The sequence below is a fragment of the Saimiri boliviensis genome, chromosome 10 (assembly GCF_048565385.1).
Source record: "Saimiri boliviensis isolate mSaiBol1 chromosome 10, mSaiBol1.pri, whole genome shotgun sequence".
In the NCBI taxonomy this organism is placed as follows: domain Eukaryota; kingdom Metazoa; phylum Chordata; class Mammalia; order Primates; family Cebidae; genus Saimiri; species Saimiri boliviensis.
In genome coordinates this window covers 67,487,141-67,508,799 of record NC_133458.1, presented here as the reverse complement: position 1 = coordinate 67,508,799, position 21,659 = coordinate 67,487,141, and the positions used below count along the sequence as shown (strand labels likewise).

General features: G+C 40.6%; 1 protein-coding gene and 1 long non-coding RNA gene across 10 annotated transcripts in view; one reads left to right on the top strand and one right to left on the bottom strand.

Moving 5' to 3' along the window:
* Positions 1-21,659, top strand: part of MTERF1 (mitochondrial transcription termination factor 1) — a 491,946-nt gene that overhangs the window by 462,795 nt on the left and 7,492 nt on the right. The window lies entirely within an intron of this gene.
* Positions 11,323-21,659, bottom strand: part of LOC141580087 (uncharacterized) — a 28,967-nt gene continuing 18,630 nt past the window's right edge. The window contains exon 3 of the long non-coding RNA XR_012512111.1: positions 11,323-20,368. This is a non-coding gene — a long non-coding RNA (uncharacterized LOC141580087). The remainder of the gene's footprint in view (positions 20,369-21,659) is intronic.

Sequence of the window (21,659 nt, the reverse complement as noted above, 5' to 3'; positions counted from 1 at the left end):
CTGCAACCTGCTCTCAAATGGTTAGACAATAGTAATGATAATGATATATAATTAGGGAGACAGAATGGGAAAGCAAAAGTGCTACCCTATTAACATTTGAAGTATTCGAGTGAAGGGTACATAAGAATCTTTGTACTATTATCGCAACTCCTTGCAAGTCTGAAATATTTCAAACTAAAATCATATTTTAAAAACATTACATCTTCCAGGAGAAAAAATGTAAAATAGATTCTACATGGCTTCTGGAGTCTTTACAGACAAAAATCAGTTTTGTCTGTAAAGACTCCAGAAGGCAGATGCAGATTTGGATAAAGCACCCCTTCTGGAGGCTCCACATGCTGCACTGGATCTCTGTTGGAGCTCTGGAATTCCAGAGAAGTCTCTGCTCTGTGGGTTGCCAAACTCGTCCTTCCCCGAAGGGAGCTTATCTGTTTAATGCTTAGGAGAATGTGAAAGACTCCCTTAACACTCAACGTTTGTAAATAATACCTAATGTGATAAAGAGTCTGGGGACCCTGCCCAAGGGAATTATTTCCCATCCTCCTGTGCAAGGCATTGAAGGACTATTGTTTGCATTATTAAGATAATGAGATGCAGATGAGAACAATGCTATATATAGACCCTTGAAATGTTTTCTGACTGGACTTTGCTACCTCTGTCCTCTTCTTGTCTAATTTTCTCTTTACCTGTTTTAGCTTTATGAGTTCATCAGCTGCTGTCGTCAGGACACTGTAGGAAGAGCCATAAGGACTTTGTCCTTTGTCATTTGCTAAATGCTTTTGGGAACTTTAACATATCATTCTGCCCCCCGCCCCCACTCCCTGCCCTCCTGCCCCAACTCGTACTTCTAGCTGGTGAAAATGGAAGGGAAGGAAAGAGAAAAGCATTAACAAGTGATTCTCATTAATATCTCGTTTAATATTTACACAATCTTGGAAGGCAGGTGGCAACATTTATTGACAGATGGAACTGAACTTACGGGAGGTTAAAAAGTGGCCAATGCCATACAAACCACACGGAGCAGAGCGAGATTCAGTATTCAAGTTTTTCTGCCTCTGGAGCCTACGGTGTACTTTACTATTTAATACCAGTGAAATATGATTTACTGAGCTCTGTAAAAAAACATTTTTTTAGCTGGGTACAGTGGCTCACACCTGTAATCCCAGCACCTCGGGAGGCCAAGGGGGGTGAATCACAAGGTCAAGAGATCAAGACCAGTCTAGCCAATATAGTGAAACCCCATCTCTACTAAAAATATAAAAATTAGCCAGGTGTGCTGATGGGCACCTGTAATCCCAGCTACTTGGGAGGCTGAGGCAGGATAATTGCTTGAACCTGAGAGGCAGAGGTTGCAGTGAGCCAAGATTGCACCACTGCACTCCAGCCCGGGTGACAGAGCAAGACTCCATCTCAAAAACAACAACAACAACAACAACAACAACAATTTTTTTTTCTAATCCTGGGAAGATTATATAACAGGAAGCATAGAAAACTTAGAAAACACAGAAAAGCACAGTAAACAAAATTCAATAATTTTATCACCCACAGTTAATCTTTTTGCATTTTTGATAATTCCGTTTCAAAATATTCACAAGCTAACAAACTTTTGAGAAACTGTTGTTAAAAATCTTTTATTCTTATTTTTAGTAGTCTTATAACTCAGTATATAATTATTTTTCCACATATTTATATTATTATGTTTACCATGAATAAAATTTTAGAATCTCAAAAACATCTAAATTTTCTATCTTCAATGATAATATATTATTTCTGAATATTCTTTCAAAAGCATGAGCTTATGAATATTAATTACACAGGACAATTTAAACATTTTCTGACTTGCTAACAATGCAAATATTAACATTGATGTAAATAAAGATATTTATGGGGACATAAAGCTAGAGAAAAAAATAAATTCCATCTAATGTTATAGATGGAATTTTATCCTCCCCTCAAATTATTCTGTGGAAACCTCACCACCACCCGCACCCTTCAACTACCTCAGAATGCATCTGTATTTGAAGGCAAGGCCTTTAAAGAAGTAATTAAGTTAAAATGAGCCCATTAGGGTGGGCCCTAATCCAATCTGACTGGTGTTCTTATAGTAATAAAAGGAGATTAGAACATGCCAAGGAAGACAACCAGGGATGTGCAATTACAGAGAAAAGGCCATGTGAGGACACAGCCAGAAGGGTCAGCCATGTGTGAGCCAAGAAGAGGGGCGTCAGTAGAAACCAAATCTGTGGACACCTTGATCTTGGTCTTCCAGCCTTCAGAACTATGAGGAAATATATTTCTTTTGTTTAAATCACCCATTGTGTGGTATTTTGCTATGCCAGCCTGAGCAGTCTAACAGACCTAATAATATGTGCCTCCTCATATTATCAGAGCAGCTACATTACTTATTTCAATCTCTTCGGGTTTTTTCGTCTTTTCTGTTAGCCTGCAAGCTGTGTGAAGGTAGGGGTAGTGTCTGTCTTGATAGCTACTATTTATCAAGAGTTTTACATCCCTTGCCACATTTAACCTCACCCTAAGTGTGGGGTAGGTATCTTATTCCATGACCAAGGGCTTGAAGCATAGAGAGGTTAAATGACTTACCCAAAATACCAGTTACAGTTGGACCTGCACATAGCGCTTGGAGGTACCCAATGTATGTGTGCTGAATAAATGAACAAACAAATAAGTAAAGTTATGGAAGAAAGACTCAAATCCAGGTGTGTCTAACTCCAGTGCGTCTAAACTGCACTGTATTCTGCTTGGATAGAAGCATATTATCAGGGCTGGTACTGTGCCAGGCACACCACAAGCACTCAAAAATGCCTGTTAAATAAATAAATGACTGAATGAGTCACAACCTGTCTCAGCTTCAGTTTCCCATGAGTAATACCACCTACTTTCATCTTGCAGTTGTCATAGGGTGTAAATAGGATATGAAAGGCAAATGAAAACTTCATTCTTATTATTGTCTTATTTTAACATTATTAATAGCACAGTCTTCAGAGTCACACAGATCTAGGTTTGAATCATAGGACCAACATTTAACGGCTGTGTGACCTAAGACACATTATCTAATCTCTCTGTGCTCAGTTTTTTCATCTAGAAAGTGGAAATGGTGGCACTTACTTCAGAAGGTTATTGAAAGAATAAATGATACATATTACACATAAAACATTTAGCATTAATGAATGGTAACTGCTTTATTATTTTTCAACTAAAGCACAAAGTTTAAGAAAAGTCTAATCTAGTTGATAAATAAACCAATGAGAATTAAACAATATCTCTCACTACAAATTGGTAAGAGCTAAATCTCCTATAGCACTGCAGAACTGGCGTGTCACTTGAGAGGAATCTCATAGCAAGTGTTCCCATTGGCCCCAGACAGCCCTGAGAACAGAGTTTCTGAGAGGAGAGGGTACATTTCCAAGCCTTCAGTGGCCATAAGCTGAAACTAAGATGGTCTTGTTACACACACTAAATCCAACAAGACACTACTATTTAAGGAAAAGTTTTTTTTTTTTTTTTTTTTTTTATTGCATTTTAGGTTTTGGGGTACATGTGATGAACATGCAAGATTGTTGCATAGGTATACACATGGCATACACCAGGAAAAGTTTTAAAAACAAACAAACAAAAGACCACTTCTAAGAACTTCCTTTCTAAACTTTTATGTCCAGGCCAATGATGCCTAATTTTGTGCATTTATGGCTCACATAAAATGTTGCAAACTCTCCCGCCCATGAGCATTTGGAGGGTCTCCCATCATTAATGAAGATAGTAGCACCAGGGAGAACCAACTCATGGTTCAGAAGTCAGTGCTAATTAAAAATAGCACCACATTTATTGGTGGTAACAATCCAAATCTAATATTGGGTATTGTGCCCATTTCAAACAACTTAAATTTCAGGGGAGAAAAAGTGCATTTTAGGTAATCCAAGCTGGAACTTTCTTTTTCAGGTGTGAGATTTGCTCCATCTGACAAGGATATGGAAATACCAACTTTCTGAACTAAAAAATAAGGTGAACTACATAACCTTGAAAATCCCTTTTAACACAAGGCTTAATGATAGGAGGGTCTGTGCTTGTGTTTACTTGTTCCAACCGTGCTGCTAACCTGGCTTTCTAAACTGGCACTCAGTTACTCTGTGTCCAAAAAACTAGTGATGAAAACACCTACACAGTAATGAAAGGAAATTTTGAATATGGCACCAATACATCAGCTCCCTTATCTAAACAGCATACATATAGGTCAAGAGAGTGAGCTTTAGGGCCAGACAGGCCTAGAACTGAGTTTGAATTCTACTGCTTTCCAGCTGTGAGATATTGGGCAGGTTGTTAAGTCTCTTTAGATCTTCTACCCTCCTCTGTATAATTAGGGCAATTATAAATAATCATTGAAGATAATTCAGTGAGACAATGTATATAAAGTGTTTTGCACAGTTCTTGACATATGGGAAGTGCCTAATAAATGTTTTCTATTATCCATAAATACTGGGATCAAAGTGAATAGATAGTATGCCATAGTGAAATAAATATAAGTTCTGGAATAAGAAAGGAACAAGATGAATCTTGGCATGATTTTCTACTTACAAGCTTTGTCATTTCCTGCAAGTAACAAACTCCGAGCTTCAGTGTCCTCGTTTGTTATTATTCAAACTCAGATCTGTTTGACTCAAAAGCTTATGCTTTCAACTACTACACTACAGGGGTGAACATGATACCTGCAGGGTTGGTATTTGTATAGCCCTTTGTAGTGAAAGTGGCATCTAGAATAAACTCAGGTAGTAGTAGAAACAGTAGTAATTATTGCTGCTGTCATGCTTTTCTTCATCATCATCGTCATCATCATTATTCAATGGTCTAGGATGCAACCGTAAGGTAAAGCCAGGCTGTCTGAGAAGATCATTGGGGTTGAACTGATAGAGACCCAGCATAAGGCAGCCCTAGTAGCAGAATAAGACCCGGGTGGTCACAACCCCTCCAGCTCAGGTTCTCTATTCATTCAGTGGAGATAAGGGCTATCATAGGAGTATCATAGGTTTGCTCGTGTGTTGCCTTCTCTGATGAAGGAGAAATTTCTGTGAAAAATAGGAAGGTCTCTTCCAGCTATTACATTCTAAAATTTGATAGCTAATAAAACCACCATTTAGAATACTCTGATTCTGAGCCTTAACCTCTCTAACTCTGTTTTGTCATCTCTCAAATGGTGATAATACTATGTACCTCCATGCTCCCGGCAGGGAACACTTACTCCTGTGTGTCCTGAATGCCTTGGACAGTGCCTGACCTTAGTTAGTGTGAGGACATAATTTCATGCTTGTTGAATAATGAAGAAATGGTGGAGGCAGAGGCAGGGGTATAGGTCCCTGCAGAGGCATCTACCCTCTTACTGTTAACAAACAATTCCTTTCAGATAAATCAAAACCCAGAACTGAGGTCACTCACCAGCTCTCTTGCTGTGAAAGCCCTGCAGCTCCCCACAGAAGGCTCTTAAGAGTGAAGAATGCCAAGCATGTCTCCATGCTCTTAGTTACAGAGGAAACTGATCTGCAAAGTTTGAGAAGTGATGCAAAAACTCAACACCTCTGAATTCCCCATTGGAAAGCCTGCTCAGCTTCCTTTCTGGTGCTTACCAGATAGGAATGTAATACCCAGGAGGGCGCTTTTTGCTTGACCATGACAGCAGCAAAGCCCAGCCTCCTTAAGTGTTTCTCCATGCTGTCCAGAAGCCAGCCACTGGAGATTTTTTTTTTTTTTTTTTTTTTTTTTTGTATTAATGAAACTGTAGCCTCTGGTTCTGGGTTTCTACTTCACATTTTTCCTTCCTCTCCAGTCCACATCATCATCATTCATTGCCTTTATTTAAGGGCTCATTTGCTAGGCATTCGATTGTCTCTGCATGACAGTGGATAGGCACCACTCCTTCTCTAACATGACAGGAAATCACTCCCCACACATCCCAGTCCCCCAAATGGTCTTACCTAGTTCCACATGTCCCCTCCCTCTCAACACACACACACACACACACACACACACACACACACACACACACCGGTCTCAAATTCACTATTTTCAGCTGGCTAATATACAAATGTTACTAGAGATTGAGAGCACATTAAAGCCATTTTCAGTCCAGATTTTCCTGCCAATTCTTTAGGGATGGGGGATTCAGAAGCAGATCCTTGGAATACATTTGTTTCTGGAGGGTGGCTTGTAAGAAAAAAGGCTGAGACAAAGATCTGGAACAAGAAGCAGGCCTAAAAGACACCCCTATGAGCGGATGGGAGGAGGTGTATATTTAAAGTCACACTACCTTCCTCCAGACCGTCTGCCTCTGCCTTCAAGATTATTTGCAATAGGATCCAGATTATCATCCCAAACACTGAGCACAAATAGAAAAGACATTGAAAGTAAAGTCAATGTGAGTGACAGCATTTCTTGAAGCAAAACCTTCCATACCAGATAGGAGAATGTATATCCCCATTAGCCAGGAACAAACAGTTCTCAGGGCTGCATGAAACCAAGGCGTGGGTGCAGCTGTGGAGGGGCAGTTCTCCAGCTCCGGTCATAGCTTCACATTTACACTGCCCAGAGCACTTGGAGACATCCCTGAAGGAGGGAGCCCCTGCTGGCTTGATCTCATCCTCCCCAAAACACACAGTAGTATCAGCACTGGAAACACAGGGAAGAGCAAAATCAAGAAAGAGAAAATATCTTTCTTCTGGTAAGAAAATAGATTTTCTATTGAACTGCTCTTAGAGTGCCCATAGTCTCACTCTTGATTTCCTGGGGCAAAGCCTTGGGTCACAGTGCTTTTGTTTCTAATGCAGCCTCACGATCCTCTTATACCACCTTCATCTGGGTGGATGGCAGTGCCATCTTCACACTGATTTCCTAATGGCGTATTTCTTGTTATTGCCCTTGTGTGAAATGACAGTTCTCTTTCTGGCTTGGTTTCCAAGGAACCGGAAATTCTGCTGTCTGACTTCTTGAACTAATGAGTTCACTATTGGGACAGCACAAATAAAGACTGGTGCTTGGGAGATCTTGGCTCACTTTCAGAGAGTGTTGTCTCTGAGAGCGCCTTAAACAATGATCAGAGGAAGACAGCAGAGAGCTATAAGAAGAGCTATGTGTAGTCATTTGGGGTGAAGACGTGGGAAAAGCTTAAATAATTTGGGGAGTCCCTAAACAACGTAACTAGGCTTCAAATGCACAAAGATGCCTAAATTGGCTGATGTTTTAAAGTCAAAGGAAAACCAAATGCAAACTAATATGGGAAAGTGTTTGAAAGAAGAGGTAATGGTACCTGTCTTGCAGGGATGACTTTCAAGATCCCAAAGTTGGGGACAGTGGGAATTGCTCTTTTTTAGGTTTTAGAAATTTTCCTCTTGCTATTCTTATAAAGAGAAAGCAAGTCTGTCCTTGAGAGAACTTGTAAGACAGGCTTCTTTAAAAAAAATGCTCTGAAAACAGTCAAGTGCCACAAAACTTTGAAAGAACTAAGATCAACTTGGCGTTTGACAAAGCTAATATAAGAATGGTAATCAATCCCTTGGCAATGGAAATTTTAAATTTAAAATAAGCTTCAACAAAGCCTTTGAACCTTCAAACACTTTATGCTTAAGAAATTAATGGGTCCCTGAAGAAGTCACATTTCCTTTTCTGTTTCTGTAATATATACTTCAATTACATTAATCAACAATGCATCAAAATAACTGACACCAACCAACTTCCAAGTCACATTTCCAAGCACTCCTTTTCTTCAGCAGAGACTTAGCATTTTAAGATAGCTAATTGAGGTTTATATAAGCATGAATAAATATTTGGTGAAGCTGGATTTTCCCATCCTGTTGTCACCCTTTGCTCACCCCAGAATGGTTTCCCATCCTTTTTTTCCCTTCTACTGTCATTTCTGTTGAGTGTGATAAACCATCTTGCTGACAGAGATATTAAGTTAAAACCTTCCTTCTGCAGTATCTATGAAGCTGCTGAAACATACATCAGATGAGTTTCCTTTTAAGGCAAATTTAAAGCATTTTACAAGACTTTGTTTTTCTTTATTGAAAAATCAACTGAAGGGTCCCCAGTCCCTGTAGTCTCCTATGCTCTGGAAAAAAAAATCAACTGAAGGGTCCCCAGTCCCTGTAGTCTCCTACGCTCTGGAAAAAAAAAATGACACGCATCCTTTTACATGTGATCTTCCTTGTAAATTGGCTTTTGCTTTCATTGTATCTACCCTCAACTCTATCCCTACTAGAGTTTTGGTTTTACCTAACTTTTCTTAGAGAAAGTGCTTCCACAGTCCCTGTTGACAATTCCCCCCCACCACCCGCCCCTCCAATTTGGGTTTTCTCTCTCTTTTAGAAATAGAAACCTTAAAAATAAAAGGCTTCAGGATGGGTTCAGTAGCTCATACCTGTAATCCAAGCACTTTGGGAGCCCGAGGCGGTGGATCACTTGAGGTCAGGAGTTCAAGACCAGCCTGGCCAACACGGTGAAACCCCATCTCTACTAAAAATACAAAAATTAGCTGGGTGTGGTGGCACATGCTTGTAATTCCATCTACTTTGGGAAGCTGAGGCAGCAGAATCTCTTAAAGTTGGGAGGTAGAGGTTGCAGTGAGCCTAGATTACACCACTGCACTCCAGCCTGGGCGATGGAGTGAGACTCCATCTAATAAAATAAAATAAAAGCTTCGAACTTAATTTTATTAGTGTAGCATTCTATGAAACAAACAAACAAAAACTTTAATTTTCCATTTGGGCACCTGCTTCTCTGTCTGGGAGTGGTTAGCATCTATTCCGGAGGAGGCCATTTCTCCTTTTTGCTAATAGTCTGCAAGGGAACTGCTCCTGACACTGTAAGTACTGCAGAGAGGGCCAGTCTTTCTTTCAGCACCTGCTGGGCACTTCCACTTCTCTGGTCTCCTCTGTGAGGCATTGATACGTCAATGAGACCCTTGCCTTACTCACCATCTTAGAAACAGTTCAGATAAATTTATCCTTCCTAAGGTGAATTGCCTCTCCCAGGGGCTTTTGAGTTTTAATAATGAATCTCCTGAGGAAAAGCTAAATAAATTAGTCTCTAATGGTGGAATTACTTGCACAGAACAGTGTAAGATATTTGAATAGGTTCTGGAATAAGGTAGACATTTCAATCATATCACCTCAGCAGCCTAAACCCATATACTCACAAGGCTTATCCTTTCTAAATATAATGATAGATTTCCAAAATTCTATTATTTATAGTTCAGATAGATTGCAAGAGAATTCAGTGTCATGAGAAATGAGAGGCATCACTGATACTTCAATGGTTACTCACCTCCTTTTCAAATCTGCTTGCCACCCAGAGAATTGCTTGCTACAATGCAAACAAATCTTCTGTACACTTGGTTGGATTCTTTACTTTCCACATGGGTGTTTTAGTCAAACAACTAAAGACAGAGACGTTCACAATTCAGTTACCAAGGCTAATTGAGCTCTCCACAGTCTTACTTTGCTGTACATTGCTTAGCTGGAAGCAAGAGACTAATTTCTTCCCTCTAGCCTCTGAGGAGAGAGAAGGGCCTTTCACGACGTGTTCCTTTATTCCATGCCTTGAATATCACTTTTGTTGTTGTGTACATGGGTCTGGGTTACATTTTTTAATTTAATAAGATTGGGGATGCATGTAAATAGGCAGAGTTCGATGAGAATACCTACCCACACAATTACATACAATGGGAAACGGTTTGGGCCCAGATCATCACTAGAGTTCGAAACTGGTATTTAATAAAAGGCCTCTATGTACACAGAGAGATATAGACAGTCCCTGCATTTGGGCATCAAGAAAGGAAACGATGTGTATTCAGCTACCCAACTTGGCCACAAGCAAAGCTCAACACTTCCACAATCTCTGGGAAAATGAGATGTTACATGTTCTTAGCAGGAGCTGACAATTAAGCCGAGTGAACAATCGTGCGAGGCGGGGGAGTGGGAGTTCATGCTGCTTAGCCACATGCCTCAGGTGCTCGGCTGAGTGTGAGGCCGAGGGCCAAAAGCTTTCAACCACCCAAGAAGCCGGGAATCCTGAAACCTACAACGCTATGGCACGTTATTCTGTTTATTATCTTGGAGACTCCCTGTTCTTTCCAACTATTTCCTCTGGCACGATAAGGATTTTGTGAGGTGCCAGGGGAGATATAATTCATTAGAATCAAGTAATGATTTGTAATATTTAAACTCTTCCATTAAACCAGGAAGCAGGTCAGAAACTAACCTTTAAATACAGCCAAGGGAGAAAGTCAGCCCAGCAGCTTAAAATATATATCTTTTGCAGGAAGCATGGAGCGTATAATTAGCTGTAATTTCTGCAACTGCAGTCAGGAAGCTTTATTTTTTTGGCTGATAGGCAATGCTGTCTCCTGATGGCCTGGGAAACCAAACCCTAGGGTTACATTTCTGGTTTCCACATAGATCTTGGTGGGTGGTTTTGGGGGGAAATTGGGCAAAGGAGCAAAGGAAAGGAATGGAGAGGGTGGGGCCACAAGCTGGAGAAGTTGCAGGGAAGGATCAGAGTGATCACCTCTTTGATTCTTTCATAAGGATACTCTGAATTTTGAGAACTGTATTTAAGCATATTCTGATTTCCAGTGTGATCATTTCCCCAAGACATTTTTAATGCTTAATATGTTGGGCAAATGCTATACTTTTTGGCTCCTGCTGATAGTTGTGGAGGAAGTTAAGTGTGCTACTGTTAGAGGATCACTTTTATTTTTGGCTGTTTCAATGAGCATAATATTTTTTTTCTAGTGGGCAAGTCTCAGTTTGGCAGAGGCATTAAAAATTAGTAAAGGTGGAAGTGCTTTGAAACATTTGATCTCTTTTCGGGGAAGCTGAGCAGAGGGGAGGGGAGTCCCTCAGGAAGCCTTGCTGTGTGGAAGCATATACACCAACAATGAGATTTTCTTCAATGCCTCCTGTGGCCTTGAATTCTCCCCTCTAGTCAGGCACCAAAGGGGAAAAACCCGGCACTCGTCTCTGACATTTGATCTAAATCTCCTGAAGTCATAGGGGAGGCTGGGCAAGCTCAGATGGGGTCAATAGAGCAGGAACAGCAACATGGCAGTAAATAAATCTGATTTTTGGCCATTTCAGTCAAGGCTGACTTTGTTTGCTGGGAAGTGATTTCTCTTACCTTTGTTTTTCTGCAGATTGTCAAATCCTGGCTCAGTTTGCCCTATGAACCACATCAACCAAGTAATCATCCAACAAGCAGATAAACTAGCAGACATCTAGCTTGTCCTTAACAAGAGTAACAGTAATTGGCATTAAAAAAAAAAAAATTATGTCCCTCAGTTATTTATCAGCATCCTGCAGTGTATTAAATCTCTTTTCTAACTATTTATAAAAATTCCACAGTCCATTTGGGAAGGAAGATATATGATTTTAAATGATTTAATCTTTAAAAATAGTGTACGCTTCGCCTAGCACCAGAAAAGCCCGAATACTGTTTCTCTCTTCTGCTTCCAGGAATGATCTCCCTTTGATGGGGATCACGTTCAGATGTGTATTATACTGATATTCCCCAGATAACACATCTTGAATTACAAACTCAGGCATCTTCCAGGTACTAAGGAAGAGAGGATAAAGCAAGAAGGTGAACAAACACTCATTAGATGAGAAATGGGAAAGCAAGGGGCATCTTTCCAGGGGCCGCCATTGCCAGCATTTATTCTGCAACATCCACAGTATACAAATAATTGCCTCTGAGCTCTGACTTGGTCAGATAAATCTGCTCACTCTCTCATACATAGAAACAGTCTGAGATGGTTTCTCGGAAGGCTCACATCTCTTCCACAGCAGCTGCTCATCTCTAATGAAGCTGTTCTGTGCTGTCCTCCAGAGCGAAGCCGCATTGTCCCAGCCATGAATAAATCATTAACCCTATTTTATTAATAAGGCTAAGCTAACAATACTCCCAACTTGGCCCTGCTCTTCCTTTCCTGCAGCGCCTCAGAAACAAGTGCCACACTGCTCTTCCTGTGCGGAGAAGGGTTGTGAGCCTCAAGGATTTGCCTGGCAGGATCTGGGGTCTGAGGCATGAGCCAGCTGTCGGCAGATGAGACCCATCTCGGAAGCCTTCGAAGATTGCAGCTGATGACAGAGTCGGCTTTAAAGAGAGGCAGTTACCCCAGGACATCCACTGCTTCCACGGTACCCCATGAGGGGAGGCAGCTAGCTACACAGTACGCCAGGGTGAGGAGTCAGAACAGGGCGCAACTCACCTTGCTCTCATTTTTATAAAAAAGTAACTGGGATTAAAAATTTTTTTTTGCTTAAAAATATTTTAACATCATATTTCTATTTGAGAGACCTCAGATCCTTTCCCCACTTTGGAAACAGGTAGAAATAGATTATAAACTTCATTAAAAAAAAAAAAAGAAACTTTCTCAAGGTATAAAGCATCTTGCTATATCATCAGTTCTCTTTTACCATTTACTGAATTATAGTTCAATTGTACACAGACCTCTTTTGGAGGCAAATGATGGAAACCCAACTTAAATTAAACAGTGTGAAAGGAGAGAATTTGTTGACTTAATGAAAACTTAAAGAGGTAGGCTGAATGTTAGGCATGGGCTGAATCCAAGAGTTCAAAAAATGTTATCAGATTCTTCCCTGTCCCTCTACAGATTTCATTTTCAGGTAGACTGTTTCACATGATGCCTCCCATTGGGAGTCTGCTGAAGGTTTTGGACTCCTAGCTGCCCTCTGGACTATCTGAGGAATTAGACTTGAAAGGACTCTGCTACTAGACATTTCCATGGGAAATTTCATGAGGAGCTCAATCATGGGAACTCTTGAGCTTCCCCAGACCTGCTCTTTTTGAGCCTTCCCACTGAGCATGTGATAACCATCATCCACTCAGGGATTCATCAGAAACCGTAAAGTCAGCCTGAATTCCTCTACTTCCTTACCCCTTCTGCTCCAAGCTACCAGTTAATTCTATCAGCTCAATCTTCACAATGAATGTGGGCCCAACTACTTGTCCCTATTTCTGTTACTACCACCTTATGCTGAGCCACCATCATCTCCTGCGTGGACCAGTGTAGAAGCCTCCTTACTTGCCTCTCTACTGATATTCTTGCTCCCCTTAAATCCATTCTCCCTGCTTAGCTATAGCGATCACTTTCAAATGATCGTAAGTGAAACTCTGTCTGTATCTGCTTGAAACCTTCCAAATTCATGTTCTCATTTTCTGAAGTCTAGAATTCTGAAAACAAGGTGTTGGTAGGTTTTCTTTCTTCTGGAAACTTTGAGGCAGAATCTGTTCCACACCCCTCCCTTAGCTTCTGGTGGGTGCCAGAAATCATTGTTCTTAGCCTGCAGCTTCACCATTCCAATCTTTGCCTCCATCATCCCATGAACTTTTTCCTGTGTATCTCTGTGTCCAGATTTTTCTAATCTTATAAGGATGTCAGCCATTGGGTTAAGCCAGTATGACCCTATGTTAACTTGATGACATTTTAAAGACCCTGTTTCCAAATACAGTCTCATTCACAAGTTCTAGGGGTTGAGTTTTGAAAATATCTTTTGAGGGTACACAATTCAATTCAGTACAGAACACTCTTATGGCCTCCTCCAAATTCACATCTGTCTCATGTGCAAAATACATCCACCCTGTTTCCAAATCCTTAAAAGAATCAACCCTACATCCAAGTCTCACCTAAATATGTCAACTCAAAAAATCCCAAAACTCAGTTCCTAAATCATCTAAATCAAGTATAGGCAAGATTCTGGGCACAGTCTGTACTGGAGCAAAATTCCATCTGTGGATCTGTGAGGCCTAGAAAGCAAGTTAACTGCTTCTAAAATAGGTACATACATGGAATAGGCATAGGAGAGATACTTCCATTCCAAAAGGTAGAAACTGAAATGGAAAAACAAGTCACAGGCCCCAAGCAAGCCCCAAATCCAGCAGTGCAAATTCCATTATGTTTCAAGGCTCAAGAATAACTCCTATGGTGTGATTCTCTGAGATGGACAGGAGTGTACTGTGGGGGGACCTCCAGCCCTCAGGGAATTATAAGAGGGTCTAGCTTCCTTAGCAGTGAGGTCTAAGGGAGGACAGCAGGCACCTAAAGAAGAAAATGGAAAACATGTAGAAACAAACTGCCTACTTTGTCAAGGATAAAACCTGAGTACAATGGTCCTTTGGACTGGCCTTCATGTCTGAAGCTATAAACATTCTGGTAGCCCCTCAAAGCTGCCATTGGGGGTAAGAGAAGGGGCAGAATAAGAAAGTTCTATAGCCAGTAAGCTGCTTATATTTGAGATGAAGGTATAAGCAGAGCCAACTTTATCAGTGTGCAACCTGTGCAGCTGCACAAGGCCCTCACTTAGAAAGACCTCAGGATTGGTTTGCTGCTCTCTTATTGAAATTCTTTGTATTTGAATGAGTGTCCCATGTTATAATTTTGCATTGAGTTCCCAAAATTATGTGACTAATCCTGAATGTAAGACACTGCCCTAAACTTACTTATAACAAATTTGTAAATGCAGAAGGAAAAAAAACTGGAATTCAGAAAAAGCTGTCTATCTTGAAGTCAACTAGAATGAATCCTGTAAGCCTTGTTTTGCATTCAGAGATTTTTTGGAAGAAGTCACCTGTGGGAAGAAGTTGAATGCTTCTTCAAAGACAGCTGATGGATGGAGGGTCCTGAAAGGTGACACCTCTAAGATCCTTAATCTGTCTCTATTAGTCTTTCCAAAGGAAAGAAGGAGGAACATACTAGCAGTACTCACCACCTGTTCTTTCTGGGGATCTAATTACTGATTTCTGATTGTGTCCGAGGCTGCCAATGTGCTGTAGAAGAAACCCATAGAACAAACAGTGTGGCTGTGGGCCATTCTGCATGTTTATGAGTCCCATATCACCTGGGGCTGGTGATTCTCAGCAATTTATGCCCCTTTATTGGGAAGCATTTCCCATTGTCCACAGAATATGCTAAGCGCCAACTCTGCCCTTCTCAACCATCAGTAAATAATTATTGTTCTAGCTGCCCAAGAAAATGAAGGGCATTCAGTAAGAATTTTCTTCACCTCTCTCTCTTCAAGCTTTTCTTTACTTTAAAACGTATCCCTCTCCTCTGGCTTCTACCGCTTACCTTCCAAATGGATAAAGTTTCTCTTTTCATATAGTAAAATAATGTCACCCTTACAAGGAGTACATTTTCAAGGTTAGAAACCCAAGGTTACTTTCATCCAATTTTTTGTCATGCAATATGTCTTTCAGGATTTAAATAAATAAATATTCATACAGGGGATACAACTTTCTGTACTTTAGGAGCATCCTTACATACTAGTTAAGAAGCTTATTCAGTTTTTGAATTAGCTCTTTTCATCTGCCAAAGCTTGGAGCTCACTTTCCCTATCTTCATTTTACTGCTTTTACCTTGGCTGTCTATGACAGCCAATCTTCAAAGATGGCTCCCGTGGGCCACACATCCTAGTATTTGTGGACTTGTGGCATGTCCTGTGCCTCGTTTTAACCAATAAGATAGGATGGTACTGACACTGTGCCACTTCTGGGTCTATGCCTTCAGAAGGCCTTCTGTTTCTGCACTCATGAGATTCAGATTTAAGAAGTCTGTTTTAATAGACCAAGCTAGCCCCATAGTCAGACCATATGGAGAGAGAAAAGGAGATGGATGTTTTAGCCTTCCAGTCAACCCTGACAACAATTGAGAAAAGGGAATGGAGACAAACATCTTGGATAATCCGCTTCAATCCACCATCTTTTACTACATAAGAGACTGTGAGTGAGAGCATCAGAATAACCATCCAAGCCCAGCCAACTCACAGAATTATAAACAATAATAAAATGTTTGTTTTAAATGCCTGTGTTTTGGGATGATCTGTTTGGCAGTAATAGATAATGAGACATTAATTCTCTTCACCAGTCTCCTGTCAGCTTCCTAGTATTCCCATCACTTTCATCACCTAGTCTGGAACCAAGTAAACATAGGTAGTCAGTATATTGAATACATGAATTTCAAGTGGATGGAATTCCAGAATGTATCTTTGCGTGCACAGTTTGAAGTTCTTTGGGGAAGCTTCTTCCTAACATTTTGAGGCCCAGCCCTGGGTTGCCATTCAAATATTTGCCAATTATCTTATAATTTTGGCAGTTGTTCTTTGTCTGATATTTCTGTAGACCTCATTTATATTTGAACTACCTCAATGTGGATATTAGTAGTTGTAGTCTAAAATACAGAATGTCATTTAAAATTAATGTGTTTTGATTGCTGTGAATGTCTTGTCTGATATGAGGTAATTTGAAAAATTACATGATGAGACCATTCTTCTAGGATTTCAGGCTCTTCTGTATTTTGTTTCTATCAATGTGTTGCAGGCTTTTGAAAGTAATAGTGTACAATGCATGCCAGAAGAAAATGCCAGTTTGAAGTATTAAAATCTATGTGAAATTTCAAATGTGATCCCTTTCCTCATTGTGGTAACATCATACATCAGAATTCACAGGCTCTTGCCTGCAGAAACACTTGCAAGGACTTTCTGCTGGATCCTCAATGTGGGTTTCATGCCAGCTCTAACCAGAGCCCCCCCTTCCTTTACCATTTTCTTCTCCCATGCTTCTGATGGGTGCTGCTGTGAGCTCCTAGACCATATATTCTACATAAGCTGAGGCACCAGAATCTTCTACATGCAAAACTGTTGAGTGTTCTGATTCATTTCACACTCTGTTAGGTAGGCATATAGTTGTGTTTCATGGGCACTAAGTTTTCCTGAAACAAATCTTTTAAATTTACTCATTGCTCCTCTGTCTACCACAGGATTCCTATAAACTCATTGGGCTCAGAGAGGACTCATCTTCATGGACACTGAGTGACAGACTCCATTCTATACTCAGGTCTAGTCCTGACCACCATAACTTACCATAGCTTTAGAAGGTCACACTTACCAAGCTTACATGATTTACTATCGTTTTATAAGGTCACGCTTATCAAGCTCCCTCTTCTGGTAATTTTTAGCAGGCTATCTCAGAAATATCCAGCCAGTCTGAGTCATAATCTTTTATTTGAACCTAGCTTGGTAATTTGAACCCAATTCGGGTTCTAAGAGGGGTTTCCATTGTGAAAACGTAGTAAATAATTGCATGAGACACTGAAGACCTGAGATGTAGACATAAACAGTTCAATGACATTTCCTAAGTGAGGATTGCAAAGAATGTGGAAGGGGGAGACTAGGGGCTAGGTATGTTACTAACTCACTTACTCACTTGTCGGGTAACTTAAGCAGGTTAGTGGTGACACTTTCCTGGTCTCAATTTCTAGAAGATTCCAGTAATCTCAGCCCATAATTCTGCCTGACAGTTAATTGGGTATGATTTTCTTCCCTACATGCTGAGAACACACCAGTCCTGGAGAGGGATGTGGACTTGGATGAAGCCATGGCAGGCTCCCTTCTCCCTAAGCCACCCCATGGTGTGATGATACAGAGGGCACAGGTGGACAGCCTAGGCCTCTGAAGGTAGGCATGAAAATAGCAAAGCCATAAAATTCAGGTGCAAGACAGAAACACTGGCTTTGTATTGTAAAGCAGGGTGCAGAAAAAAAGATGACAAAGAGACATTTTATTGAAACACATCAAGGATAACTTTTCCTAAACTTCCTAGTGGGCTGAGATAGGGTATTCTCTTTAGGATTTATATGGATAAAAACTATTCCCTTGGATGGCATGGACTGAAAACGTCCTCTCAAGGCTTCTGTCAAGACTAAAAAGAAGCCTAAATTTGTCTCCCTAAGGCCAGAGAGGCTTTACATAATAAAAATAAAAGCTAAAATATGAAGCTCTTACCACATGCCAGACACTGAGATAAACATTTTGCTTATATTAATATATTTAATCATGTATCAGCCCCATGATGTAATGCTGCTATTTTCACTGCCATTTTAAAGCTGGAAAAACTGACACAAAGAGTGTAAACAACTTGCCCAGGATTCACAGCTAGTAAGCTGCAGAGGCAGGATTTGAATTTAGGCAATTTGGGGGAGAGCACTTAAATCATGTGGCACTAGGGTTTCTCGAGCTCTGCACTGATGACATTTTGGGCTGGAAAACTGTTGTGAAGGATTATCAGATGTTTTGCAGCATCTCTTGTCTCTATGTGCTGGATGTCAGCAGCGTCCCCCCAGTTGAGACAATCAAAAATGTTTCCAAATATTGTCCAAATTGCCCCCTATTGAGAACCATTGTTTGGCACTAAAAGTCTCTACAGTCTGACAATGACCTCTGTCACAGCTCTGACTAGCATTTCCTATTTCCAGCTTCCTTGGAGTAATTTAAACACAATTCAGGTTCAAAGAGGATTTCCCACCATGAAAACATAGTAAGTAATTGCATGAGACACTAAAGACCTGAGATGTATGCATAAACTATTCATGGACATTTCCATAGTGAGGACTGGCAGAACATGGAAGGGGAAGACTAGAGGCTAGTTATATTCCATAAAGGAGATTGTGAATAGGCATTAAATGAGTTAATAGATGTGATTCTTAGGAAACCCCCGGGTTCATAGCAAGCACTAATAGTAAGTATTAGCTCTTATTATTGCTATCTTTGCCGTTGTCATCCTGACAGGAAAAGCAGTATAGCGGGGTGGAAGGAAAGCTCTGTGATGGACAATAGCAGGTTTGGGGAGTGATTCTCTCATCTCTTGGACAATCAAAACCAGGGCTCCAGTGTGAAAGATCTAGCCATCAGTGACCAATTACAGCAACCATGGCCAGCAGTAGAAGCTTTGTAAACACAGTTAAAACATCTGCTTTGTCCAGGCAGAAAATTAAATCATCAGAAAAAATTAGTTGCTTTCAGTGAGTTTTTATTAAAAAGTCATTTTCAGACTATGATCTCTGTTCCATTCTTGCAATTTGTCCTTTCTATTGGAGTCTTGGTTGTATTTTGCCTTGAGGCAATCAGCTACTGACCTATTGAAGGACACATCTCATGTCAAACAGGCAATGGCTGGAGGAAGAGGAAGAATAGGTCTGCATAGGAGCAAGAAAAGGAGACCAGGCTAATGTGTGAAGGGATAAAACAGTCAGGGGAATCATTATATTTTGTTGCCCAATTGCTCGCAGAAGATGAATCAGCAAGAAGGCAGCCATCTTTAACTGGTGATCGAGTGGAAGGAAAGTGTTAAGTCAGAGAGGTTGGAGTGCTCACACTCTTGTGTGAGGTGAGCACTGGGACTCATTCCAGAAGCAACCACTAAGGGCTTTCTGGACACTGAGACACTGAGGCATCCTTGAGAAAAATTATGAACTGCTAGGCAAAATCCACCATGAGCCTTCACCACTAAAACTAAGATTGACAGATGACCAGGGTTCGATGCCATCAGATGCTTTAAAACAAGAAACATCAAAAATTGAGGGAACATGAGAACACAGTGCACATAGAAAGTGCACATTACCAAGCTGATGTGATGCTTTTAATGAAAATTGTCATTTTCATTAAAAGCATCACATCAGCTTGGTAATGCTTACAAACTTGGAAAGGCTGTATTGGAGTTTCATAGGTGAGGGTTGTGAAGAAATCTACTCACTGCAGTTAAATGACTACTTTTCCATATGCCCATCTAAACTCCCTGTGTGTCTGTTTCTTTATCTGAAGTCACAACTGTGTTGTACATCGTTTCACTTACTTTACATTTAGCATTTAATTTATTTACTCCTCATAACACCTTGAGAGGTAGGTATCATTATCCTTAATTAACAGGTGAAGTGGCAGTTTAGAAAGGTTAAGTCATTTGCCTAAAGTTGCATAAGCAGTCCTAGATATACCAGGAACTCTATTTCAATTTCTATACTCCTTCTAGTATCCTGATCCTGAAAAGCATACACCAGCTCTCTGAGGGCTCTTTTAGCTCCAAAATTCCATGTATTTTATGGGCTCTGTATTTTCAAAAGCGTGTCTGGTTCTTAAATGTTTTCTTCCTGGAAAGGTTTTATCAGAGGCAGAGAAGCCACCAAGAGGGCCTGTTTGCCTTTCCCCACCATTTGTCCCTTTCTGTCCTCACCAGTTTAGAAGACCTGGGGATGAGGCCCAAATGCCTGTTCCAGATAAATATTTAGATCTGGGAGCTTTCTCAGAAAAGAATCAGACAGCAAGCTAACTTTGGGAAAAGATAATTCAGACTAAGGCAGAAAGGACCAGAGCTGACTAGGAACAGTCCAGATCTAGTGGCCTTTTACGAGTCAGGATAGAGCTCTGTGGGTTGGCAGGTTAAATGAGATGGTACACCAGGGACGAGGCCACCCAGTGTCTTCCACATCCACTCCGTCTATCACATGGAAGGCAGATGAGCTCTGAAAAAAACAGACCATGTTACTTCTTGGCTGAAATATCTCCATGGGATTTCAGCAACTTTTAGGATAATCCAAAATTCCAAGCACACCCTTGAGGTTCCTCCAGAACTTTATCCCTCTTACCATTCCAGCCCCAACTATAATCCCATGCTTATATTCGCCTCATACTAGAATTCCTGCTTTTTTCAAACAAGTTTTTGGCTGCTTGTTTTTTCCCCTCTTATAATGTGAAATGTCTCCGGCCATCAAGGACCAGACTAAAGTTACCACCTCAATATGGACCTCCATCCTTTAATCCTACTCTAAGAAGATGAGTTGCTTTGGGTTATTACTGCATTTCTCTGTCTCCACCATAAGTGTATATCTTCTAAGTCCATAACTTGTTTGTTGTCTTGTCATGGTGCCAAACTCAAAGGAGGTATTCAATGAATGTTCTTGTGAATGCAAAAGTGTTAGGGAGAGTTAGTCACAATGATGTAGTAAGAAGGAATTAGGGCATGCATTTGATTGCACTTTGTTTTATTTGTGTCATCCCCTCCAGCTCCTTGGCTCTATTTTGGTATTGGTTGATTTGCATTAGAATGAATTAATATTGGTTGATTTGTGGTGGAATTTATTGATTTCTTTATGTTCATATGAGTCAGGGACTGTCATGTCTATCCTTTATATAGACACTGCAAATCTCTCTGCACATAGGAGAGCACCCATCTCATGCACTTACAAGTAGGTGTCCATCAACAAAGTACTGCCTTCTGCAATCTAATAACCTCTCCTGCACTTTTTCCTCTTAACCTATGATGAGCATTCAGAGATGGTTTCTTTCCTAACTTAGGCAGCTCACCAGTTCTGTGTCCATTCACTTGAGGTTCAATTGCTAAATGGTTTCCAAAGAGATCATGAGTCAATGAGTATAAGACATAGATGGGAGAATGCTAAAGAAAATTCCTCCTCCACCCTGGTCATGCCCCAGGACTTTTTATTCCCTTCCAGGTTATACTTTTCAATACTGTAACAGCTTTCTGGAATTAATCCTCTGACTTTTACTGCCGGAACCCAATATAGGATTAGGCAATGAACATTCACAGCCAGACCAGCTGAGGAACAACACAAATGGTGAGATTTATAGATAAAATAGGAAGCAGGCCAGTGGAGGGAGGTGAGGTGGGCCCAATGAGCACAGATAGACACAACTTAGCAGGGACCCTCACATTACATACAAACTACATGCAGAGCTGGGCCTATTACTAGGCAAACATGGAAATCAATGTTATTTGTAGAGGGCACATTTTGC